The sequence below is a fragment of the Protopterus annectens genome, chromosome 6.part0 (genome assembly GCF_019279795.1).
Source record: "Protopterus annectens isolate FY-2018-M chromosome 6.part0, PAN1.0, whole genome shotgun sequence".
Classification (NCBI taxonomy): domain Eukaryota; kingdom Metazoa; phylum Chordata; order Ceratodontiformes; family Protopteridae; genus Protopterus; species Protopterus annectens.
In genome coordinates, this window is record NC_056737.1 from 154,587,579 (window position 1) to 154,606,994 (window position 19,416).

A 19,416-nucleotide genomic window follows, 5' to 3' on the forward strand; every position below is an offset into this window, starting at 1 on the left:
TAATGTAAATATCAGTATGACTATTATTACTTCATTTATTCTAGTAATGTAAATATCAGTATGACTATTATTACTGCATTTATTCTAATAATGTAAATATCATTATGACTACTATTACTGCATTTATTCTAATAATGTAAATATCAGTATGACTATTGATACTGCATTTATTCTAATAATGTAAATATCAGTATGACTACTATTACTGCATTTATTCTAATAATGTAAATATCAGTATGACTATTGATACTGCATTTATTCTAATAATGTAAATATCAGTATGACTATTATTACTGCATTTATTCTAATAATGTAAATATCAGTATGACTATTATTACTTCATTTATTCTAGTAATGTAAATATCAGTATGACTATTATTACTGCATTTATTCTAATAATGTAAATATCATTATGACTACTATTACTGCATTTATTCTAATAATGTAAATATCAGTATGACTATTATTACTGCATTTATTCTAATAATGTAAATATCAGTATGACTATTATTACTGCATTTATTCTAATAATGTAAATATCAGTATGACTATTATTACTTCATTTATTCTAGTAATGTAAATATCATTATGACTATTATTACTGCATTTATTCTAATAATGTAAATATCAGTATGACTATTATTACTGCATTTATTCTAGTAATGTAAATATCAGTATGACTATTATTACTGCATTTATTCTAATAATGTAAATATCAGTATGACTACTATTACTGCATTTATTCTAATAATGTAAATATCAGTATGACTATTATTACTGCATTTATTCTAATAATGTAAATATCATTATGACTATTATTACTGCATTTATTCTAATAATGTAAATATCAGTATGACTATTATTACTTCATTTATTCTAGTAATGTAAATATCAGTATGACTATTATTACTGCATTTATTCTAATAATGTAAATATCAGTATGACTATTATTACTGCATTTATTCTAGTAATGTAAATATCGGTATGAATCGAGAGACTACATTTATTCTTGCCTTGTTTGAAGCTGCTTATCTATAGAACGTATGTAAAGCTTCTTGTCATCCCAGGTGGGCATCTGCCCATCTGATTCAATCTTTCATCCTCATTTTCTGTATGTTATAATAAGTACAATGCTGTACCCCACTTCTTTAATCAAAACACATTTTTAGGGACTGAAACTTGCCACCTCTATGTAGTTTGAACTGCTGTAGACGCTTTATAATACATAAAACTTTTTATTCTGAAACACTTTCTTTTTTCCTTTTAAAAACCTGCTATAGTAATGAAGCTGTGCCTTTACATCTATATTTAAAAACTCAGACACTGGATGTGTAGGCAGGTTCCGCTTTAGTCTTTAGCTATACATGCTAAGCTGCACTAAAGCTAAGTAAAGCCTCTGTAGCCCTAGAGAGCCCTGCGTTGCCATTAAGTGCACCAGTCTGAAGGGTGTGCTGTGAAAAATATTGACAGCTCATGTACAGCAGGGACAAAAGTCTGTTTCAGCAGCCTTTACCCTGACAGTTTCCCCCACATTAAAGAGTTAACTAGCGGCCAGCCAGCACGGGGTGAGAGCTAATGAATGAAATGGAGATTGATACAGACTCTCTTTGGAGATGCATTGATCTGTGCCTTCTGAACTGAGCTTAGCAATTCAACAAGCATCTTTGCACACAGTAACCCTGGCACAGCGCCCATAAGCAAACAACTCTTTTAATGTTTGTCTTTGCCTGCTGTGTACTTTGTGATATGAAGTATGATGGCCTATACTACATTATATAGTATGTCTATTTTATAGGTCCTGATTTGAAGCAGTTTATTTTATTTTTGTGACTTCTATAAAAAGTTACGTGTCAATAATGTCATTTCCCAATTAAGTTTCTGTCCTTTTTTTTTGATAAAAAGTAGAATTCAAATAAACACTCACTTCTGCTTCTGTTTGCACTTCTTACTTACTTTCTGCTTTTCACTTACAGTTTATTATTTAACCTGCTGTTTTTTTTTACATTTGCATTCATTTAGCCTGTGTGCGTGTGTGTGTGTGTGTGTGTGTGTGTGTGTGTGTGTGTGTGTGTGTGTGTGTGTGTGTGTGTGTGTGTGTGTTTGTGTGTGTGTCTCTCTCTCTCTCTTTATATATATATATATATATATATATATATATATATGTATAGGGAGAGAGATAGACAGACACACATGCATACATGTGGGTTAAATTCAAGCACTGAAATTCTCAAGTTTTCGATCACTTGAATTAGTGGCTACACTGTTCGAAAATTAGCTATTTAATCTTTGCCAATGTTATGCTCGAGATCACAATGCAGTGGGGATTTGGAAATATACCCGTTCCTCAGTGTATTGCAATCTCAGAGTTGATACATAAATACCAGGGATGTGGCAGGTGCAAGGGGGCTTGCCCCGCTGTCAAAAAAAGATGTTTATAAAATCTGTGTGACGAACTCTTTCAGTGGTATGACAGACTTTCAAAGTTTTGAGACTTTAAACTTATGTCATACATTCATATGCACACGTGCGCATGCACACACACACACACACACACACACACACACACACACACACACACACACACACACACACACACACATAAAATTTAATGTGGAAGCAGCAGACTTTTCCTGTACCATGTGACTCTGAGCAAGACAGTGCTCCTAAGTTGCCTCTGAAAAGGGAAAATTGTGTCCAGTAGACATAGTTGCTTAACAAATAGATAAACTATAAAAAACTATCAATCCCATTCATTATTAAAACTAACAGTAAATGACGCAATGTAAATGATGACAGTAATGTCTGTGTAATGGAGCTTTTCTGTGCGGGCCTTCACTGAAAAAGGGCACAGCTCAGTTGGACTTTCCCGCTAAACAAATGTCTATAAATAAAATAAATAATTAATACGATTATCTTACTATCGTTAATGTACATGGCATCTCACACTGTTATGCCACTTGCATGTCATGCATTCATATATTTTTTTCCTATTAATATGCCTGTTTGATGATTAGTTTTGACTGATATTTTCATGCACTTATTAATAAATATGTTATCATGTCTTTGTGTTGTATATAATAATCATGGTGTTGTGTTGTGTCATGGCAAAAACAATACGTTTACTGACATGGCTATCAGACAAATAAAGTAGTACCACATGGCTAAAAAACTTTATTTTAATTAATCAAATTTTAGGTATCATTGTTTTGATAAATACAGAGCAGCAAAGAGTAGATATGTTTGGCACAATAGTTAAAAGACTGCATTGTGATTGAGTTGTTTAATTCTTAAAGCTATTTACATACCTTGCCACAGCTTGTGTACCATGTGGTTTAGTAAGTTTCTTAATCAGACTCAACCTTTAAGGACAGGCCATAACTTCAATATTGTTTGCAGCTGCGCTGTAGTACATGTGCATGTTATAAAACTGAATCCACACTGATCCCAACAGATGACAAATACCACATAAGTTACTTTTGAAAGACTGCAAAAAGGGAAACGTTCGAATGCTTTATTTGCTGCTAATAAGACTATATATTATATTAATTTCTTAACAGACTCATGTAGCCACATTCTGAAGGGAAATATGCATGCTTTTAAGAAGGTAGCTTTTACTAGTTTTTTAGTTCTTTTTTAGTACTTTTATACAGCTTAGAAGTTCAAGTAATAAACCATGAATAAGCTCCATGCTGCAAATCAGCATTTGATAACCCACAGCCTTTATTTTCATGGCATGAGAGTCTGAGCGAGTGACAACGATTCACTGGTTCTTGTTCATCCCACAAAATTGGGCATTTGTTTCTTTGGGCTCTCCCTATTTATTAAAAAAATAATAAAATAAGAGTATTTTAATTAGCTAATTCCTTGTAAACATATTGTCTAACACACTTTCAGCAGCATAGTTGATGCAGCAGTCACTATTCGAGCCTTTCTAAGATACTTGCATACTGTGAAAGCTTATGCGTGGAACCCACATGGAAGGGCAGAACACCAGCGTAGTTTCTGTGAAGAGAAGAACGGCTTGCTGATTATGTCTTATGTAGTTTTTTAAAATTCTGTAGAAAATGAAAGAGCCATCGAGGAGGGATGACTGCCAGAAAAGTGTGTCTTCTGCATCATTTTCTTTACATAATCAGCTCTGAGATCACTGCCTTTCAGAAAGCAGGACCTGTCATGATTGCAGTGTCTTGTTCAATGAACTTCTGATTCAGCCTTTTTGTGACTTATCAGAGAGTCAGCCATCACAAAATAATTGTGCTAATGAAGGACTGGTTAGACAAAAATTGAGGTGCTGTAACTGACAAGAAGGCAGAGTGATTCTAGTCAGCCGTTGGGCTGTTTATTTGCAAACAGTGAGAGTGAGACGCATAGCATGTGGGAGTGCCAATATGCATGTAAACAGTTGAATAAGGCTGTTAGCTTACATGGAATTATACAAAAATGGAAGGCTGTCTGGTCATTTCCCCACTGTAATAAACTATTGGAGCAGGAAAATATAAGTGGCAGAGTGTGTGGGGAGTACAGAGAGGCTTGCTTCCTGCAAAAACAGCTCTTTGGTTTGGTTTGGTTTGCTTTGCTTTCCTGGTTTGATATTCCAGTATTCAAGCATTTTGGTTTGATTATTTGAACTTGATAATATGAGAATTCACTCATCTGATAAAATACATGCATACACAAACACAAAGAATCATGTATAGGTGTGTGGAAGAATACTAAGGTTAAACATCTTGAAAGCAAGGACGCTGTAAGCTTGTTAGGTTCATGTCTGAATTTAACATGAAGATTCTATTGACATTACCTTTAATAATGGCCACAGTGGTGCAGCAGTTAGCGTTGCCGCCTCACAGCAAGAGGTTCTCCGGTTCAATTCTCAGTTGGGGTGCCTTCTGTGTGGAGTCTGCATGTCCTCCCTGTGGTCATGTGGGTTTCCTCCGGGTACTCCGGTTTCCTCCCAAAGACATGCAGTAGGTGGACTGGACACTCTAAATTGACCCTAGGTGTGAGTGTGTGCATATGTGTGCCTTCTGTGGAAGGTTGGGCGCCGGGCTGGCAACTCAACACTGTAAAACTTCACTGCCAATCATGAGCGGACAGATGATCTGCTGTGACGACCCCTAACCAGGAAAAGCCAGAAGAAGAAGAATGGCATAATAGTGCTCATATATGCATTTTTTAAAAACTTGTTCAGTGTTATGTACATAGAATGCGGGACAATCTAAACAAATAGTGAGGTATACTACTCCTTCTTTATTACAATTCCCCATCTCTGGGAATATAGTAGTATTTAAGGTGTTGTCAAGATTAAGGGATTCATTCTCCACAATAATTCTGCATTGGTTACAAGTACTACATTTCTGGGGCCTTTTTGGTACCTATTGATAAATAAACATTTTCATTTTTTCTACTATATTCTTGGTCTTCCTTACTCTTTTGTGTATAAAATGGCTTAGTCCCTAATATGTGTTTTATTTTTTCATCACTTCCAAGAAAATTCCAGTTCTTATTTATAATACTCAATAACAATAGTCCCTGAATTATATTGTAGTGTAAAGGCTGTGTTAAAAAATGTAGCACTATTAACCCCATCTTTGTTAACAGTAGGCAGGGTATATTCTTTAATCACTATAATGGATAACTTAGGAACAAGGTGCTTGTCATTTGATTTTTATATCAATCCTGTACCTAAAATTTGGATTTGATGTTTGTTTACTTCTCCACATGGAGTGTACTTGTTATTGATTTTGAAATTATTTATTGTACATGTAAGTCTTGTTTTTGAAGGAGTTTTAAACTTACCATAGTTGTAGATGTTCTAATAGATTGCCATTGCACTAGCCATCACTCCTTCTTGCCCCTTTGTATTCTTGGTGTTGTGTCTGGTGTTGCCAGGATGGGGTTGTTTTCAGCCTTTTGCACATAGTTATGGTTCACTTTTTCCTAGCATATATATCAGGGCTCTTGCCTTCCTCCAAGGACAAAAGTGAAGTTTGTCACAGATGAATTTGTCATGGGACTGTTTGATGTGGGATGGGGGGGGGGTGTTGGGTGGTAGTTGTGTTAGGTTACTTGGGTGGCTGAGAAGGGTGAGGAAAGGGTTAAGTGAGTTGGGATTTGAAGGTAGTGCTAGGGGTGTAACTTGAAGGATTTTTGAAAGGAAATCCAGAGTGAATAAGCACATTTTGGTGTAGTCTTGTTGTTGAAGCAGGATCACGTTCCAGACAACCTGAGGTTGTGAGTAAGGTAGGCCTTGGGTAGTTGTGGTAAGGTGAGTACAGCTTTACTGGGTTTTTAAGGATTCCTTTTTTTTTTTTTATATATGTATATAAAGGATGTATAAGAAGGTAAAATGTGGTGTTAGGTCTGTTTCTGGTGTGGGGCTTGTATAAAGGATATATAAGAATGTTAAATGTAGTGTTAGGTCTTTTTGCTGGGCCGTCCTTAGGAAGAATTGGTTTAAGTATTAACTTTCCCTGATGGCTAGTGCCGTATATTTTAATTAGTAACTTTGTTGTGTAATTCCCTGTGGTCTAGTGCTGCGCCGTTTATAAGTTTTGTAATGTCTAGTGCTGCGCCATTAAGTTTATTGCTGCTGTTTAGCTTTCACTGGTGGTCTAGTGCTGCGCCGTTTATGAGTTTTGTAATATTATGTTTGCCGGTGGTCTAGTGCTGTGCCATTAGGTTTATTGCTACTGTTTGGCCTTCCCTGGTGGTCTAGTGTTGCACTGTTAAGTTTTTGTTGCTGTTTTGCTTTCCCTGGTGGTTTATTGGGATCTATATTGCAAGCTCTAAAGCCCTAATAAGCGAATACAAAAACGCTGACACATATTCTGTGAACCGCAAATACATTGAATGACCTAAACCGCAAAATTCAAAAGCTCAAACCATCATACTTGTCCCACTCCACCGCCTGTTACATACTACCTACCCAAACAAACTAAACAAACACATACATTCACCAACCAAAACCCTACTTCTAACCCTAAACTAAACCCTACTTCTAACCCTACACTACATCTTGCATGCACCACTATCTATGCCCATACCTTAACCCACACCCTAACCCTAAGGTCTGTAACTATCCAAAATTTACCTTAACAAGCTATACCCAAACAATGTAAATAATCCACACACATACACGTAACAAAACCGTACATCTAACCCTACACTAAATCTCACATACATTACCATCTATGCACTTACCTTAACCCGCACCCTAACCCTAAGGTTCATAACTATCACACACTTACCTTATGGAGCTATACCACAGAAGGGCCAACCATGAAGATTCATCGTTTTGGATTTCGCACTTCAGGATGATCGTTGTTTATGTGGTTTGATGTAGACATGTCGGTGTTTATGTATTCGGGTAAGTGCGTCTTTGAGGATGTAATAGGGAACCGGTCTAGTGCTGTGTGGCCCATAGAAGAGGTTGTGCTAATTCGCAGGCTGGTTTCTGACCATTAATGGCCGGATGTGCATGCGCAATGGCACTGGTGCAGAACCCTATGGTTATTAATAAATAAATAAAAATAATAAATAAAAATAAATAAATAATAAATAGATCAGTGAGAAATAAGGGGATGACTGCTTATCAATTTGCTCTTCAAGCAGTAACCCCCTAGCCTTTCATCCCTGGGGTCTAATGTTGGCATGTGGTGGTAAGTAAAATGACCGTGTTGACTCCGTGGTGGTTTAGTGTGTTTGTGCGGTGTGAGTGGGGATACAGTGAGAGGGTTGTATGGATGTTGGTCATTCCCTGGTGGTCTAGTGGTGGCGTATGGTGCTTGTGTGGGATGTCTGTTTGGTCGTTTGCTTCCCTGGTGGTCTAGCGGTTTGTTGTGTGGGATGGCTGTTTGAATTTTATCCCTAGTGATCTAGTGTGGTTCTGTGGTGGTGTGTGGTGATGGCAGAGTCTGGTTCTTGATGGTCTAGTGTTGAGGGGGCAGAGCAGAGATGCTCTGCTTTCCCGGGCTTGTCGAGCTGTGCAGCTTTCCGTGCATGCCCAGTAGTGCGGGTTTTTTTTTTTTTTTTAGGTTTTCTGTATAGGGATATAAATAAAAAAAAAAAAAGAAAGAAAGAACGTAGACAATTCAGCTTGCTGCTGATACATGCTTAGACAGGAGAGGTAGGTAGTATGGTGATTTAGATAGGATTAACATTGACAAAGGCATGATATGAGGGTTTTTTGTCTCCCTCTGGGATTTCAGGGGGACCTAGGGCAATGGTGACTACAGTGTGTGTGGCTGGAGTGCGAATGGGTTTGTGGCAGATTAGGTAGTTATTGAGATTAACTTTATTGTGCCAAGTTTTTTTATTGTCATTAACTTCTTGGTTTCTTTCTAGGTGATTGTGGCGTAGGCTTTAAGACAGAGATGGGCCAGTATTGTAGCACAGGCTGAAGATTTGTTCAATGCCATTCCTGCTGAGGTGCCAACAACTAGCACGCAAGGTGTGACCATGCGTAAGAAGCAGCAGATGACTACAACCCGGGCATTCAGGGGGAAGAAAGCCAAGCAGACAGTATCAGTGGAGAAGGCTACAGAGGTGATGATGCCCTCTGTATCAGCAGCAGATAATAATTCATCAAGCTTGGGGGGGCTGAGGAGACTAGATCAGGTGCGGGGGGCGAGGTAGGGGACAGTAAGGGTGTCCATAGAGGGTTACTGGGTAGCAGTTTGGAGGTTTTAGCTGAGTGTGGAGGGTTTTTTGAGGATACCCTGTCCCTGTTAGATCAGGAGTTAGCCCTGCGAAATTTTTGGTCATACCATAACTTGGCACAATAAAGTTAATCACACCTTGCGTGCTAGTTGTTGGCACCTCAGCAGGAATGGCATTGAACAAATCTTCAGCCTGTGCTACAATACTGGCCCATCTCTGTCTTAAAGCCTATGCCACAATCACCTAGAAAGAAACCAAGAAGTTAATCCAGCCCTGGATGTCCATGAGGTAAGGTCTGATTTTGGTTTATGGCTGGGGGATTGGTTGACATCACAGGCCCTGCGACAGGAAGGGGCTCCCATTTTATTGACCCCGCACATATCTCTTGTTAGTAAAGGAGAAGATTTGGAAAGGGGAGTTTGTCGATATTTTTGAATTGATTGATGCAGATGGGGTTCAGCAGTTGACGGAAGCGAAGACAGCTAATGGGAAGGACCTGTTGGCTGCATTGGCTGTGATAGGTCACAAAAGTGTAGGGAGGTTTCGGGCTAAGACATGGGATAATTGGGCCTTAGGTTTCATTTACTTTATGGCTGTGTGTTTGGAAAGGGACACTTTGCTGGCTCTTCCTCTTTCGGCTTATTTTTAACTATTAGGGAAGTGCAGAGGTTTAAGCCTGGTTATGCATGGTTATGGTATGACCAAAAATTTCGCAAGCATAAAGCAGTAGATAAGTCTATGCATTGGGAGGTCAGACATCTGAACATTTGGCTGTCCACCATAATGGATACTAGTGGAGGGGATAGCAGATTATCTCAGCCATCTGAGTGATGTGCAAGGATATGTTAGACTTTTAATGCCAGTAGGGGTGGGTTGTAGATTTGCTCATATTTGCTCGAAGTGTATGGGGGCACATGCATTTACACAATGTGGGGGGGTGGGGGTCAGGTTGAGGGTCAGGCACCACATTTTGGGGGTGTAAGAGGTTGGAATAGTTTCCGTTCAGCGTTGCTAGGTGGGTGTGGTCGGGCTAATTTTCAGGGCCAAAGGGGGGGGGTCCTTTCGGGGAGGTAGAGGGAGTTTTGGGGAACCATTCAACTATTAAGGTGAAGGTATTGAAGGACTTATTGACACATTATCCACTGCCGGTGGTAGCTGTGGAGTTGATAGAAGGTTTTTCCAAAGGGTTTTCAATTAAGTCTGCATTGGTGGGGGGCGGGAGGGTGAGAAGAAATTTAAGGACTGACAAGGGCAAAGAGGTGATTTTGCAAGAGTTGATTGACAAAAAGTGTCAGGCTGGGAAGGTGTTAGGTCCTTTTTGTTATTCTCCTTTCCCTAACTTTAAGGTGTCACCGTTAGGTTTGGTTCCAAAGAAAAAGCAGGCTGAATTTCGCTTAACTCATCATTTATTGTACCCTGCGGGTAAGTTAGTGAAAGATTTCATTCCCAGTGAACAGGCTAGACTAACGTATCCATCTTTGGATGATGCAGTTCGGGTCATTAGGAGTTTCAAGGACCCTTGACTAGTTAAAGTAAATATACTGAGTCAGCTTTCCATTTGCTACCTGTGAGGGAGGAGTATTGGCCATTATTAGGCATGGTGGTAGGGGACGACTTTTATTTTGACACTGCCATGCCTATGGGATGTGCGGTGGCATGTGCTACTTTCGAGAAGTTTAGCTCGGCATTGCACTGGATATGGCAGCAGAGGGTGGTGGATCAGCAAGCTGTACACTATTTAGATGATATTTTATTGGTGGAGGAAGGTAAACAAGGAGCGCAGGTAGCTATGCAAGAGTTTGTGGGGATGTGTGAGTCCTTGGGGGTACCTTTGGCTAAGTATAAGTTGGAGGGCCAGGTGAGGTCCTTGGAATTTTTGGGGTTGATGGTAAATGCAGAGCAGGGTTTGTTTTGTCTGCCTCCAAGTAAGATGGTTAGGCTGTGGGACAACATCATTTGGGTCAAGTCTAGACCTAAGGTTTGGGTGAAGGATGTTATGGAATTGTTGGGTTTGTTGAACTTTGCGTGCAGGGTGGTGCATCCTGGGCGAACGTTTTGTTGGTCTGTGGCATTTTTGTTGAAAGGACATAAGAGTAAGCACCACAGAGTAGAGGTCAGTAATTGACACGAGAGGATTATATTTGTGGATGGAATTTTTTGCAACAGTTTAATGGGATTTCATTTTGGCAGTTGGATTGGGTTACACAAGTAGAACTGCAGTTGTTTAGTCATGCAGTTGGGGGGTCTGGAATGGGTGCTTACTTTGCGGGTCAATGGTTTGCTTTTCCATGGCCGGGGCATTGGTCAGAGGAGTTGAAACAGGATGTTGCCTTTTTGTAGTTGATGCCAATCTGGGCAGCTTCGGTGGTATGGCAGGATCGTTTGAAGGGGCAGAGGGTGGTATTCCATTCAGATAATTCTGCGGTGGTGAGAGTGCTACAGATAAAAATGGCTAAAACACCTCGCTTGTTATTTAGTCTTAGGAAATTGGTGTTGCATAGCTTGCTGATTAACTTTTCTTTTACAGGGTTGCATGTACTGGGGGTTTTGTTTGAGATAGCTGATAGTTTGTCTCCTTTTTAGTTCCACAGGTTCCATCAGGTGGCTCTGGAAGCAGCTTTGTATCTGTCAGTTGTCCCACCCAACATTTGGCAGATTGGGCAATAGTGATTGGCAGGGTGGTGCAACAATCATGGGTAGCATCCACGAGATGAGCCTACGGTAGGGTATTGCTTGAATTTGACAAATATTTACATCAGTTATCTGATGAGGACTGCATGTGGTCTGAAAATTTACAATTACATTATCTAGCCATGTTGAAGGGACAGGGAAGGGCAATGCGAATGGTGAAGGTGGCCTTAGCAGCCATTGCTGCGTATATTAGGTTGGTTGGATTGGAGGATTTCACTAGGTCATGGGTGGTGTGTAGAGTGTTAAAAGGGTGGGCTAGAGTTGAAGAAAGCAGCATGAATAGCAGATGGCTGGTTATGAAAAGTATTTTAAGAATGTTGTTAAAGGGTTTCAGTAAAGTGTGTGGTTGTTTGGATGAGTATGTGTTGTGGTGTGCAGTTAGTGTTTGGATGTATTGTGGTGCGTTTTGTGTGTCGGAATTATTGGGTTCATTGGTATGGGAGGATGTATTGATATTAACTAGGGCGGTGCATATTAGATTGCATTCTTCAAAGACAGATCAGGAAGGGCTTGAGCCACTTATTGTTTTGGAGGAGGTGGGGGTAGCTTGGAGATGTCCAGTAGTCTGGGGAAGAAAGTTGTGTGAGGTACGGAAGGGCAGAATTCAAGGGTTGTTTTTTCAACAGTGAATGGTAAAGCATTGACATGTGAGCAATTGAATGTGGTTATGAGAAGGGTGCTTTGGAGTGTGGGTTTGTAAGGGGATAAGTTTTCTTCACATTCCTTTCGGATGGTTAGGGTATCTGATCTGGCTAAGGAAGATAGGTCAGTGGAAGTAATCAAATGGGTGGGTCAGTGGACATCCAATCCCTTTTTGAATTATATTAAATAGTTTGTAGAGGCTTTGTTTTTTAATTTTTTTCTCTCTTTTAGATCTTAGACAGATCATCATTTTGGGCCATTCCTTCATATTCTGGGATGCTAGCCGTGCGGAGGTTAGACCCAATGGCATAAATCTGGATTTGGATCATCTTGGCTTAAAAATCATTTGGCATCATGTTAGAGGGCTAAGGTGGAGTCAAATATTGCAAGAATTTAATGGGTTGCAGGTTAAGTAGGGGTTGCCTCAGGTGTGAGTAATTCATTCAGGTGGCAATGATTTAGGCAGGGTACTGAAGAGGTAGTTGGTTTGTCGAGTTCGTGAGGACATTTTAGCATTGCAGAGGATTTATCCGGGGATGGTTGTTATCTGGTCTGAGATTATTCCTCGGTTGGTATGAAAAGGGGCACGAATTTTGCCACCATGGAGAAGGCTCACAGATATGTCAATTTTAAGTTGGCAAAATAGTTGGGAGAAATTGGGTTACATACGGTCTGGCATGTAGAGTATGACAGTAAGGATCCAGTGTGGTATAGACCGGATGGTGTTTGCCTCAATAATTTCGGTTTGGATTTATTTAACCTTAATTTGGGTTTGATGGTGGAGGATCTTGTGAAGAAAGGTATTGTTTGAGGGGGAACAGCCTTTTAAGGGCTAGTGGGTGGAGAAGAGGGTCAGGCCTGACCCTCTTCTGTTTCATCCATACAGGATTGTGGATAAAAATTGGTATTTGTAAGGAATTAAGGTGAGCGGGGACACTGCCTTTGTTGTTTATCCAAGGTGAGCGGGTATGCTGCTTTGTCTTTGTCTTTTGTATATATGGGTGAGCGGAGATGCTGCCTGTATGTTGATTTGATTGATATTTGATAACAGTTTTGTTGTTCCTTAGCTAACTGTATTCAAGGGGTGAGCGGGAACACTGCCTTTATGTTTGTCTTTTATGTTCAATAAAGTTATGTTATTAAGCAGTTTATCACAATAAAGGTCGTCAAATGTCTGTGGGTGTTTGTGTATTTATTAGGACCGTGACAAGTGAAGTTTGGCACAGACGAATTTGTTACGGGACTGTTTAATGTGGGATGGGGAGGTGTTGGATGGTAGCTGTGTTAGGGTATTTGGATGGCTGAGAAGGGCTAGGAAAGGGTTAATTGAGTTGAGATTTGAAGGGAAGTGAGGTAGTGCTAGGGGTGTGGCCTGAAAGTTTTTTGAAAGGAAATCCAGAGTGAATAAGCACATTTTGGTGTGGTCTTGTTGCCCTCCCTGCCCGTCCCAATTGATTATGGTTTGAGGTTGTTGGGTGGAGAAGAGGGTCAGGCCTGACCCTCTTCTGTTCCCCCTCTACAGGATGGTGCATTAAAACTGGTAATTGTGAGGAATTAAGGTGAGCAGGGATTCTGCCTTTGTTGTTTATCCAACGTGAGTGGGTGCGCTGCCTTGTCTTTGGCTATTGTATATATGTCTGAGCAGGGATGCTGCCTGTATGTTGATTTGATTGATGTTTGATAACAGTTTTGTTGTTCCTTAGCTAACTGTATTCAAGGCAGTGAGTGGGAACGCTGCCCTTATGTTTGTCTTTTATGTTCAATAAAGTTATGTTATTAAGCAATTTATCACAATGTCTGTGGGTGTTTGTGTATTTATTAGGACCGTGACAAACGCCTTGAAGCTGTTTGCATTCCGCTGCCTTTTATATGGAGCTCTGAGAGAACTCCTGGCAGTTGGATTGCATGCTGGGAAACTGGATAGTACGGGAGTTAAGACCCAACCAACTTAAGCTACTACAATGGTGATCAATTAGAACATCGAATGTAATGGTAAGCTTATTTACACAACTGTTTTTTAAATTCTTTGTACTGCACATTACAATATTTCCCTTGAACTTGCTCTAGAAGAACAACAATTTCCAGGGTGTGTTTGTGCTAGGAAGAACAATATGAAAACTTCAGCTCTGATCCTTCACTTTGCTTTCATGTGTTTACTGATTTTAGAGACAGATTTTAACAGCATCCTCTTTACTTTTCCCATTTTGTGAATGTTTCAGGCTTTTCTTCCCAGTTTTGTTTCGCTCTCATATTTGTAATAGAGTTTAACCACTTTCTGAATACTTAATGTTCTTTTTTTTATGAGAATCAATCAAAAGAAAAGGCAGAATTTCAGGAAATGGTTAATTTGCAGGCTAACCGTTTTTATTCTGACTTCCACAGTGTTCAGATTCCCAGTTTTGTGGTTGAAGTGGGCTCCCATTTATTACCACGTGTGAGTATCAAGAACACCATTTATGAATGAGGTCACTGGAGGGTACATTTCCATTTTTTCAAAGTGCAGCAAACTTCAGGCTAATTATTTTAAATATGAGAGGGGTGTAGGGTACAGATGGCATTCACTGACAAAACTTAGAATGATTCACTTATTTTGTTGAGTTTTTTTAAACTAACATGCAGACTATGTCACACCAACAAAGCGATAGATGGATAGATAGTGTGTGTGTGTGTGTGTGTGTGTGGGGGGGGGGGGGGTGAGTGTGTGTGAGGTGTGACATTTATATGAGAAATGCATTTTGCAAGTTTTCAGAATAATCCTGCTAGACAGGAAGCATGGTGACTATTTCTTGAACAAAGAGTGTTTTCCGTTAATGCTCTACCATAGTGTTTAACCTGTTGGTACATTCTGATAAATGGGTCCTTCAGAATTTGGCCCACAAAAGTATTTTAACTTATAAAGTTAACTAGCTTACATATTTGGACCTGTGGGCATTTTTGTTTCATGTCCATCCTTAGAGTAGTTGAACATTTAATGATGGCAAACTTAGACATTTCCTGATATCGCTGCATGTTTGTACTTTTATAATATCGATAGATAAATAGACAGATAGATAGACAGATGGACAGATGGATCCTAGTAATTAGTTGTCTTTCATTAACATGATTACCTAGTTAGGTCACTAGTTATTCATGGTCAAGCAGCATAACATTTCACATCAGGTTTCCATATTCTACATTTTATCACATCATGTAAAGAAACCTCTTAAAGATATCTTAAAAGCAAAGCATGTTTATATTATCTGCGTTGATCTTTCTGAAATTGTAATGCATTCAGTGGTATTTACCATAACTCCAAGAAAATTTGCCATCAAGGCTGTTCTTAACACAGATTTGCTGCTGACAAACAAAACAGCATGTTGTTTCTGAGCTGTCAGGTACTGGTGTTCTAGATTGTAATACTTATTCAGGATATATTTTTTAATTTGGGCAGCATAAAGCATCCTTTATAAGATAGATGTTAGTTAGATTGACAAATATGCTTATGGTAGAAGTAGGGGGAACATGGAGAAAGGTATTATAATGTGGCTAGAAATAGGAGAAATTGCAGAAAGACATTATATTTTAATATGTGGCTTTGCTAATGCAACTAAGGGACAGGGAGGCTTAATCCTTCAGTCACTCAATTATTTATATTGGACAGTAGAGAGACCTGGGGAAGTTTCTATATGCAGTTGTTCAGTATTATTTGAAAAACAATCAATATTTGATGCAGACAGGGATAAGTGGGAAATAAGCTGATTTATATTTAATCATAAGGATTTGTAGATGTTAAGGAAAACTATTTTGCCTTTATTTTTGCGTAACATTTTAGAAATTTATATGACACTGTTAAGAACAAACACAAGTGTTGTTGCAGATTTTGTTTACTTTATGATTTCTTCAGAAGATGTCTGTAGTTATGATGTCTTCATTTGCAAATTGTGAGTGACTGTTATCCAGTTTCCACAAGAACTGCTTTGACCAGTAGCCAAGAATATCATCCTTGAAGTTCGTACTCCGTACCTTTGTAGTTTGGTAGCAGTCTGCTTACGTCTCCTAGCTTATTGCTTACCACTTTTTGACAGTGATAAGCATTTTGGGTCCCTGTATGAAAACTATACCACCCTAAGGAGAAGGAGGATCAGAAATATTTTTTCTGGTACATTGCATTTTGCAATATTCATTACCGCTAGCAGTGCTGAAAAAGGCCACATTGTGATTGTAGTTTACAGGCTACAAACTCCAGTTAATTTACATACAAAAATGGTTCTAGTTCTAATAAGTGTTAAGAACTGCTCCCCATTCAGAAAGTTAATGAACAAATCATCAAGTTGTGAATGGGCAGACAAATGAATTCAATGACTGCAATCCAGATGGCCATAAACAAAACACAAAATAACACAAAACCAGTGTTTTTCTTAGAAGTAGCAAGTCTTAACCCTCCTGTTCTCTGACTCATCCAGTTCAGTTTATCATCACTATAAAGTCATATACTTTCAGTAATAAGAGGCCATGTCTCTTTCTCATTGGTGTGCGATTTTGCATTTAGAATCTACCTTGTGATTTTGACCATTATGTCTGTTCTGTCAGTCAAACAAAGGTCAGTATTAAGATAATCAGCTATTAGAAATGGAATCATATGTCTGCATGTAAGAGTGCACGTGTATGTTTGCATTTGTGTATGTATTTGTGTGTGTTTACTTGCATGATTGCATTTCTGTAGTGGTTTCATGCTTTTTAATTTCTTAGTCCTACAGCTCTGTCCACATATGTTTTCAATCACTCAATCTGTTGATTACCACAGTGTTCTAGTATAACTGCTTTTGAGTATTACAACTTACAGTTATTACTAAAAAAAGATTTATAACATTTCTGCTTATGCACTCACGTCCTCTGTCTAACATTGTGTTAGCCCATAATTAATATGTGACTGGATATCTGCTGACCCCCCCCCCCCCCCCATGCACAGTGTTAATTTCTATGATATACTGTAGGTTTCTTTGATATTACTCTTTATTGATTTATGTATGTATTTATCATTTTGAGCAGGACTACTGACCCTTTTCTGGCAGGACCCTGGAACTTAAAGAAAGTACAGTAAATAAGCAGAGAGAGGCAGGTGTAAATTCATACAGTTTACATCACAAATTTGGGAAGAATAAAGGGCTAAATTATTTAGAGCATTTATATGTAGTATTTACAGTTGCTATGCATTGCTGCGGTGGTGGTGCTGCGGTAGCGTTGTCACCTCACAGTAAGACGTTATCCTGTTCGATCCTCAGCTAGAGCGTCTTCTGTGTGGAGACATGCGTGAATGGGCATACCTTCGTTGAAGGTTGTGCATCAGAGCTGGCAACTCGATACGTAAAAATCTTCTGCCAATCATTATCAGACCGGAGTTTTGCTGTGGCGACCTCTAACCGTGAAAAGCCGAAAGACACAACATTTACAGTTGCTATGCATTCAGGTTATGTGCAAAGCATAAGTTAGTCACAATAAAGGAAACTAGTTGCCATACAGTCAATACATTGCACCTGATGTAGTTCAGAACCATTGTTTTATTAGCCAGTATTGCTAAAGAAATAAATAATTTTTGACTTCATTAGGGACATGATTCCAGGTGCAATGCCAAGACTAGTTTTAAAGCATTTTCTTACTAGTATAGTGTCTTCTTCTTCACCACCTGTTAGGGTAATAGTGGAAGTTTTGTCTTCAAACATCAGCAGTATCCTAGCATTAATGTTTTGAATAAAAGCATATTTTGTAAGAGTCACTCAATTTGTTTCCTTTTCTTGTGTAATGTTTTCATCATGTTAGTCATTCACCTCATTAGGAGCTCAGCTTTTACAGCATTCTTTTAATGATGTAGAAATGTAATTGGCATTCACAGTGAAGTTTTTACCTGAAGGCCCTGCTTTTCCTCAAATACAGTATTTTGTTTTTCTGTCTTTCACCTGGGAAACAAAAATAGTTACAGCAATCTGCAAATCTTTAAAACAGACCAAAAGCACAGCCCTGAAGCCTTGGAAGCTGGCTGGCTGTTATATCCCTGGCAGGATATAACCCCATACAGCAAAGGCTACTGCAGCAGTGGCCAATATGATGAACATCAATCATTCAAAACCATTTTTCACTTAAATGAGTTTTGAATGATTGATGTTCATCATATTGGCCACTGCTGCAGTAGCCTTTGCTGTATGGGGTTATATCCTGCCAGGGATATAACAGCCAGCCAGCTTCCAAGGCTTCAGGGCTGTGCTTTCATTTGCTGGGCAAATAAGTTCCCTTTGGAGGGGGGGGGGGGCTTTCATTTTCTTAATTTTGTTGATGTGTTACTACTTTCTTCTTGGTTCTGAAGTCTTGGATGTAAGGACGAAAGTGTTCCACTAAGAATATTATACTTGTTTATTGAATTGGATTATTTTATGTGCATTTTACATTTTCCTATTCAGAAGGTGGACAATATTTGGCTGGATGACCTCATTGGGCCACTGCCCCAACAGACTAGCAGTTTGCCTCAACTGCAGGTGGATGACTCTGATCTGGCCATTTGTTTACGTCAGACCACTCATCTTCTTCTACAGATCCAACTCGTGTAGCACCTATAGTCACTATGGACCGGGAGATAGCCATGTATTGTGCAGCTGCGGGGATCCCTTCAGTGGGCAAAGGAGAGCCACTCTAGTGGGTCCTAGGACAAGTAACAGGGAAGGTTTCCCTGTTGTGTCAGAATGCTGTGCACGACCCTTGGGAAGAAGCAGCTGCCATTAGTAACATGGTTGGCTTTATTTCTTTCAAAAAGGAACCGAAAACTAAGCATGTACCTACTCCTCAAATTTCTGTGAAAAGGAGAAGTTTACTGGGTCTGGCTCAAAGTTTAATTCAGGATATTGATCCTACTTGTAAAGTAGTTTCTGAAGAGATTCAAGATTCAAAATCTGAATAGGAAGATCCAGGGATGGATACAGGGTTTTTCTTCATATTTCTGATTCACACTCTGAGGAGAGCTCAGTTTCTGATACTCCTTGTGGGGTTTTCCCTTTCTCAGATACTATTGCTAGAATGTGCCAGTGTTTTCAGTGCGAGAACACTGAGGTCTCTCAGTCCCTCAGAAAATACTATGGGTTGTTACAGAATTCTTCTCCAGAACCTTCACCCATTCCCCCTGTTCTGTCTGCTTTAGTGGATGTGTGTTTTATTGCCTGAAACTTTATTGATAATGATCTGGCTGCCCTTAAAAAGGAAGATAGGATGTATAAACTTCCTGAGTGTTTTACATTTTATACAGTTTTCCCAAACCTGACCCAACAGCTGTAGCTTTAGTTAATTCCCCTGCTGCTAAACACTTAATTTCAATCCTACTCATTCTGATAAGGATGTGAAAATTATTGATAGGTATGGGAAGAAATGTGTATAATTCTGCAATTTTGTTTTTCAGAAGTTTGA

At 39.2% G+C, this 19,416-nt stretch overlaps 1 protein-coding gene across 3 annotated transcripts in view; it reads left to right on the forward strand.

Moving 5' to 3' along the window:
- NPAS3 (neuronal PAS domain protein 3) overlaps nucleotides 1–19,416 on the forward strand; it is a 2,415,438-nt gene that overhangs the window by 1,851,580 nt on the left and 544,442 nt on the right. The window lies entirely within an intron of this gene.